Source organism: Vicugna pacos, chromosome 30 (genome assembly GCF_048564905.1).
Source record: "Vicugna pacos chromosome 30, VicPac4, whole genome shotgun sequence".
NCBI classification, from domain to species: domain Eukaryota; kingdom Metazoa; phylum Chordata; class Mammalia; order Artiodactyla; family Camelidae; genus Vicugna; species Vicugna pacos.
In genome coordinates, this window is record NC_133016.1 from 11,961,123 (window position 1) to 11,969,311 (window position 8,189).

The following is an 8,189-nucleotide window of genomic DNA, read 5'->3' on the forward strand; positions in this document are numbered from 1 at the left end:
AACTTGGAAATGTGTGCCTGTCTCTCTCTCTCTCTCTTTTAAGAATTAAGAATGAAAGCCAAAGTTTTTTTGTGAAGACCCAACGTCATAAGGCTCAATATTAGACTCTCCCATCTGGACATTACTTATTTTTTTTAACATTTTTTTAAATTGATTTATAATCATTTTACAATGTTGTGTCAAATTCCAGTGTAGAGCACAATTTTTCAGTTATACATGAACATGTGTATATTCATTGTTAATTTTTTTCTCTGTGAGCTACCATAAGATCTTGTCTTGTATATATTTCCCTGTGCTATACAGTATAATCTTGTTTATCTATTCTACAATTTTGAAATCCCAGTCTATCTCTTCCCACCCCCTGCCCCCTTGGCAACCACAAGTTTATATTCTATGGACATTACTTATTTAAGTGTCTTGATCTATATTTTAACACTAACAGTGGCACTGAAAAAAAATAAAGAAGCAGCATAATTAATTATTCAATGTCAAATATTAATAATTCTAAATTTTTAAATGGCGTAACATCAAAAAGAAGTTCTCAGAAATACTTCAAGAAAGATAAACCTTGATATCCTTTATAAATTTCAGAAATCCTTGCTAATATATACATAGCTCATTAGGTTTTTACAAGAAACAGGAAAATAATGAGAGGCAATACTTAAAAATACTAAGTTTTAAAGAGGAAAAGAATTCAGGATTAAAGTTACCTCAAAGTGAAGGGAAACAAGTTTAGGATTGGGAATCTAGGGTTCTAATTGTGACTCTGTTTCTAACTCTAAGTGATCTTGGGTAGGTTACCTCATGCTTGTGGATCTCAGGGGAAATAAGACTTTGTTGAATGCTTGTATGCTGGGACCTGACCTTTGTTTACTCTCAAGTATCAGATTTCTCATCTGCATAGTTAAGAAAGTTTTGAAAAAGGAACTCTTTAGTTTTCAGTTTATAACAAAGGTAATTTTCAATGCAGCGAAAGTCTTTGGTTTACATATTTATTGTCTCCTCTATTCCCACATCACAAAACAGCTCAGTCAAATTGAGATTTTTGTCACCTATTCCTGTAGAAGTGGAATTCCTTCTATTTTACCATGCTCTCTTTAATTCTTCGAAAGCCATGTTGATTGTTCATTTTTTTAAAAAATGAAAATATATAATAAAAGATGAATAAGATACAAATCAAAACCTATCACATGCATATAATCCTAATAGGTGACAGTGACATGAACTTTCTCTTCTCACTTGTGATCTTTAAATTACAGTATTTTTCTTTTTTAAGTGAAATGTGGGTAAAACCATTTACTATGCCCATAATGCTACCATATTTTGGGGTGCATTAAAAATTAAAAATAGTAGAAAGAATGAGGGAAAGACATAATCCTTTCAGCTTCTCATTTTTTTCTATTAAAACATAAATGTGTTTTTCTTGTTATATAATTAATTCATGTTTGTTCATTGAAAACAAATTCAAAAGCATGGAAATGTAAGAACTGAGAAGCAAATTCCCTGTTATCTCATTTAATAGAGGTAACTCATTATTTTTAGTATATAAATTGCTAGACTTGTTTACATGAATACACAAGCATATATGCACATGCATATTTAGAACATAATGCATTTCCCATTCTGTAATCTTTTTATACTTAGTGATATATTTTGACATCTTTTCCATTTATCTGTCTCATTAGGCGAGTGGCATAAATAATAGTACATGCCATCATTAATAATCAGTCTACTAGTGATGGACATTTTATTGGTTTTCAGTATTTTGCTATTATACACATGCTACAAGGGACACTCTTGAACTTCGGTATCTTAACATTCTTCTGTACATATCTCTGAAAAAGGTAAATTCTAAGTGAAACTGCTTGAATCCAAGACATTTTAATTTTTTACACCCTCCTCGGCAGAAAGTTCTTGTCCCCATTTATATTCCCTCACATGGCATTGGAACACATAATCTACCATCTCCCCAAGTATTTGTCTCTCATTCATGCTGCAGAAATTATTTTCTCTAACCCGACAACTGTGCTTTTTTTTTATCTTTTTTTTTACATTTTTTACTGATTCATAATCATTTTACAGTGTTGTGTCAAATTCCAGTGTTCAGCACAATTTTTCAGTCATTCATGGACATACACACACTCATTGTCACATTTTTTTCTCTGTGATTTATCATAAAGCGACAACTGTGCTTAACGTTATATTTTTGCATAAAGGGTTTTCATCTTTTTAGGAACTTAGATTTGGCTATCTTTCCCTTTATAGATTTTAGCATTGGTTTTTTTCTAAGCGGGTCCTACCCCATCAGTTATAGAAATATTTTCCATCATTTTTTACCAGTGTTTTCTTTTACCTCACTGAAGTCATCCATGCAGTTACTTCTTTCTTTTTCTCTCCAAGAGGAAAACACTTTGACATAAACTGCCCTCCAGAAAGGTTATACCCATTTACACTCTGGCCAGCAGTGAATAAAAATATGTTTTCACCATCCTTGGCCACACTGCCTATTGTTTTTCATTTTAATACTTTCCAATTGGAAAAGAAAAAAAGCATTTCCTTCTTATTTTACTTCACATTTTCTTTCTTTTCCATTTTATGTGAAGATATGTTCATTTACAATCTTCATTTTTTCTCTGAAAACTGATTTAGTTATGTCCTTACTATAGTTTTCTGCTGGGCTTCATATTTTAATACGAAAATAAAAATAAAAAATAATATTAAAAAATAATGAAGCCCAGTACGTGTATGACCGAAACATGCTGTACACCAGAAACCAACACAACACTGTAAACTGAAAAAAAAAAGATTGTTAAAAAAAAAATAATGAATAAAGCCCAGCAGAAGAAGTAAAGAACATTTGCAAGAGTTATTTTTATTTTCTTACGCATTTACAACACAATTCAGAAAAGGAATGTGAAAGAGATGACCTTTTTTTCCCATTATGTATGTTGCAAATGTTTTGAATTGTATTTTAAACTGTTCCTGATAGGGATGAAACCCCAGCGCGTGGAAGCTGAGTTGTTGACCGGAGGTAAACACCATGCTGGGGGCGGGGGCTGGGGAGTGGGGTAAAGAAAACTTTGCAAACAGTTTATGGTCAATGCCAAGACAAAACAAATCTCTCCCCAATAACAAGTCCCCACCAAGCATGACTCATTCTCATGCTAACACTCGGGTATTGATGGTGGCTTCTGGTGCTGTGTCTGGGGCTCGCCCACCAAGGGTCATAAGGGAAACTGACTGAGGAAAGAGGGGCTGGAAGGGAGGGGAGGGGAGTCCGAGGTCTTGGAGGCTCACCAAACCTATAACACTCCATTCGATGCTCTTGAGGGACACTTAGACATCGCCATAGACAGATTATGTATTTTGTCTCTACTTGGTTTACCCACGTGATGCATGGGTGAGCACAGAGACTTAAATACCTAAAATTCCGAGCACTGTAACAGACATGTATTTTTTTTTCCCTTAAGCTAGAGCTCCAGAGTCACAGGTTTTTGGGCTCCAAATTACACCTCCTCTCCCTAGATCTACCCTCCCTACACCTACCCCTTACCATCATGGCCCAGTGCATGTCACTTGTCAAGAGAGCCAATTATTTTGATACCTTGTCTCTGATGCTCAATGCTTGTGATTTTGCATCTTCCTATTTCAGAGCTCTGGATTTGGAATGCTGGCCGTCACACAGCCACCCCTAGCGAAGTGTCACATCATCATTCCTACTTCTAAGTTTCGTTAAAATGTTGGCACATAAGTAATAAGAGCATGATGTTTCCCATCTTGCTGCACAAATTTCCCTTGATATCTGCACATTATCTCAGGGTTAGGCAGACATGCCAGGAAATAATTCCTTTTTACACCTGCTCCAAGTACATAGTCTCCAGACATTAATGTCAGATCAAGTATCCCTCTGCGACCTTTGTCATTATTTGCTGCACTTTGGTTTGTCATGAGCCTGCTAATAACACTTTCATTGAGCGTTTCCTGGTTATTACAGTCAGATACTTGGAAACTTTCGGCCTGTCCATTCACCTTCAAGGTTACTGAGTTTCGGTGCATCTCTGCTTTCAAACGAAGCCAACCCCAAGTACAGCCAGCATCAGGTAATGAGCTGGAGTGCAATGGTCACAGGTGAGGACGTTTTCCTCGTTCCTGAACCTGGGAACTACTTTTCCTAATCTACGTCCTGTATGCTGAACAGAAGTAGGTAAACAACACACTCTCTGCTGCCTGGAGCCTTCCAGAGAGGCTCGTGTTGACTGCCTTGAAGGGGAAGCGTGACCTCGTCCAATTAAGTTTATTAGAAAGTGTGGCCGAATCTTTCCACCCTTATGAGGGAGTATGGCCCTTCCTTTTGTTGATGCTGTTTTGCCTGCCATTTTTCCTGTGGCACTGCGCTGGGATCAGTCTTATCTAAAGATAAGATTAAGTCAAGGGGGAAGAAAGATAAGCCCAGAGAGGTGGGAGGAAAAACAGGCCGAGGTGGTCTGGCAAGAAAGCATATGGGTTTCCTGCTTCATGGTGTCGACAGAGTGAAGCTTCTAGAAACACTCTGCCAAGCTCTGCTTCTTCCTAAAGCAACTCCAGTGAAAGGCATCTTCTTGCCTTTAGGCTGTGGGCATGGTAGAACAACATGGTGGCAGAGTTTGAGTTATAAACCACCCTAGGATAAGGCTGTAAACTCTGGGAGCGCTCAGTCTGTGCGTGCACAGAAAACGCTAGCCACACTTAACAACCTTGCCTGACTCTGCACCTCCCAGCTGGGCAACAGGGTTGGGGGCTGCTGGGGTAAGAAACTGGGACCCCAGAAGTGGGAGGGAGGGCGCCGATTGTGAAAGCTTATGTTACTGAGGGTTAAAGCACCTCATTATTGAACTGGCAGTGTGTACTGAGCGAGTTCATGCGCATTAAACTTGGACTATCCCCCAAGTAAGCTTGTCCACATAAAAAAGCAGCAGCCCACTATAACGCAATAAAAAAATGTTTTTTTTTAAAAAGCAGCAACCCAGTAGTCATCCTTTATAACTTTTAATCGGGGAAGTTTTATGTATTTTAACCATTTCAGCCTATTTTCTATAATTTCAGGACCTCAGTGATATTTAATTCTAGTTTTTAGCCTGAACGCCTACTCCAAACTTCCATTTCCTTTTCTAATGACAATATTAAGTCATCAGAACTGTGTTTACTAATAGTTTCTCAGGTTCCTCTTATTCATCGGCAACTCATAATCACTTTATAAATAACCCATGACCAGGGTTTTTATCTGCCTTATCTCCCTCATATGGCTTGTAAATGGGGTGTTTTCCCTGGAACTTCTTAGAAATCAGGCTTTCAGTTGGGATTTCTTCCACTGACTGACATACTTATTTTTGACTCTTGCCTTGGCTTTTGTTCAGATATGTGTCATAAAAGGCAGTAAGCCCTGGCTGGAAACGCATAGCTTTCCGGAGCTGGTTTTAAAAAGCAAGGAGTGAGGGAGTAATCCTATCTGTGATGCAAACTTTGTTTACCAGAGGGTCAGCCCTGTAGAAAAACACTCCCCAGACAACTGAAGGGGAATCCAGGAGACAACAGTGCCCAAACTTCCCAGGGGCCGTGATTCATTGTGATGGTGATGACTTGTGCTAAGGGTCTCTGCAGGTGCGGGAGCCTTTAGAATATGCAGACAAACTCCTGGCTTTTGTGTAAGTCGCTGCCTCCAGCTGGTTCGGACTTTCCGCGCTGGGCATCTCCAGCGATTGTGGCCAGAACCACACCTCCATCTTGGATGTCTCCTCCTCTCCTCAAGGCGGCCTGCCAAGTGTTGATTCCTTTCCTGGGTACTGGGAAGGGGATGTTTAGCTGGGTGGTGCATCCGTTTGCGATGAGAGGAGGAGGCTTTTAATACTATTTTTGAAGGGGGCAAGGGTGATGGTCCATCAGCTGGGGAGACATAAACAGAATCTCCAATAACCACTGTGGTCACAGCCAGAGAGGCCTGGCCCTAGCGCTAATTACCCGGGCCCAGATCAGGCCGAATGTGCCCCAGGGACCAGAGGAACTCCCTCGGGTCGTACTTTACTACTTCTGCCAGATGTCTGCCGGCACCCCAGAGATAACCAGCTCTGTTCCCCGCTCTGGGTCACTAATTACAAGCTGTTTAGGATGTTGTCTCTGCGTGAGCCGGCCCTGGAAGTGCTGTTTACCAACCGACTTTATCTATTTAGAACAGAGAGTCATCTCTATCTTGATTTATAGACCAGTAAATACAAGCCATTTAGTTTCTGCTGGAGACTTACACTTCCTGCAGGAGGGATCCCTGCTCATGTCTGCAGAGTCTCAGTGCTTTGCGCCTGGGATGGAGAAGGTGTTCAATATTTGTTGAATGGATAGAGTGAAATGTGGTTGTGGTTGTGGTTGTGGAAACATTACGAGGTGGTAGCACAAACAGTCAAACAGACTGACACCGTCTCTCCAAGGATTGGATAATAATCATTACCAGCTACTGATTGCCAGCAAAATGTCACAGCAGAGACATAATCTCTCCAGCTAGCACAACCACCTTGCAAGATAGACAGCAAAGCCTCTTTCCTCACAAGAAAAGATGGATGCTCAGAGAAATTATGCAACTCGCCTAAAGCCACAAAGCTGTGAGTGGCAGAGCCGGCAGGTTCATTTGTCTCCAAGGCCCTTGGGAGCATCTAGTTGCTAGAGATGTGCAAAGTGAGACTGGAGTCAAGACCACTCAAGCCGAGCCCGGTGAAACAGGTGGTGCTAGAAAGGGCTGGAAGGTGGGGTCCTCCGTGCCCTTCCTGTTGCTGCCCAGCCCTCTGGGGTGGGAGCCAGGGGTGGCTGGCTGTCTTCCCGAGCACGGCAGCTGTGACGGTACCACCTCGGAGCCCTGGCACCATGTTTAGGGCTGAGTGGCACACGGGCTGCCTGCCTCTTGCCTAAGAGCTCTAGAAAGCGGTCAGAACAATCAAGAATCGATGTTCAGTGGGGGAAAAAAAAAACTTAAAAACTAGCATGCATTTCCTCATTTAAACTCAAAGTCGGTCCTTCTGAGACAGGAAAAATACACATGGAAATTGTGTGAGGCAGCCATTGCCCTCCCCTAATTCTGCCGCAGTCTCAGCTTGCCCCTGAAGTCGATCAGGAGGTTTTTGTCAACTCTCACAGCCGGCCAGGGTCCTCCCCCGGTGAAGCCCTGGGTGGGGTGATGGGGGTCTCCTTCTCCACCCCAGAAGGATTGGTCTCTCCTCCCTGCCCTTCCCTGCTGGAGTCCAGAATTGCCCATGTGCTCCCTCTTCCCTCCCCACCAAGCCCCCAACCCTGGGGCGATCCACCTCTGTACCAGAGCATGTATGTTAGGGCATTTCATCTAAGAAAAGTCTCTCCTTCTAGGAAGAAGGGCTTTCTCCCGCAACTCCGCAGTCACAGGGACTGGGTGAGTTATAGGAACTCCTAAGAATGTGTACGGATTCCTTTAAAAACTCTAAACATATAATATTACACATCAACTATCTCAACTACCTATCTCGAGTAAAAAAAAATTTTTTAAACAGAAGCCAAAAAAACCCTCTCCAATCTATTAGCTACTGTTCCTGTGTCTTCTCATCTACAGCTACTTCGCTGCTCGAGAAGCAAAACCATTGGAGTCATAGCAACTGAGGGATGAGAGGAGATGAGTGACTCCCTCTGTGGTCAAGTGGGTGCTACAGTAGCAAACAGGGTGTCCTCAGAGGCAGGGCTTCAAATTGTGGCTCAATATGACATAGCCCTGCAACCTCGGACGGTTACTGAATCCTAATTTCCTGGGTTTCCAAAGTTGGGAAAGTAATAGTCCGTACTCACTCACAGGTGGGCCTGGTCAGGATGTTTCCTGGGAGCTAAACAAAGATATTTTAGCTTAATGCTCATTATCTGGGAGGCAGAGTTCCCAGAGATGGGCCATTATGTGTAATTTAAATTTATAGTCACCCCCTTTAGTGATTAACTTGTAGCAAAAGCAATAGAACACAAAGGTCAAGGTAAAAGAAACAGACCCAATATGGAGTCAGATTTGTTCTTCTCCATTACAAACCCATCCACTTCTCTTCTATGGCTCAGCTGGGGTAAAAGATACAACATCTCATGCTCTGTAATTTTATACTTACACAAATAGTTTCATATTTATTACCCCAGTGCCTCAAATGGCATGTGCCTAATCTATA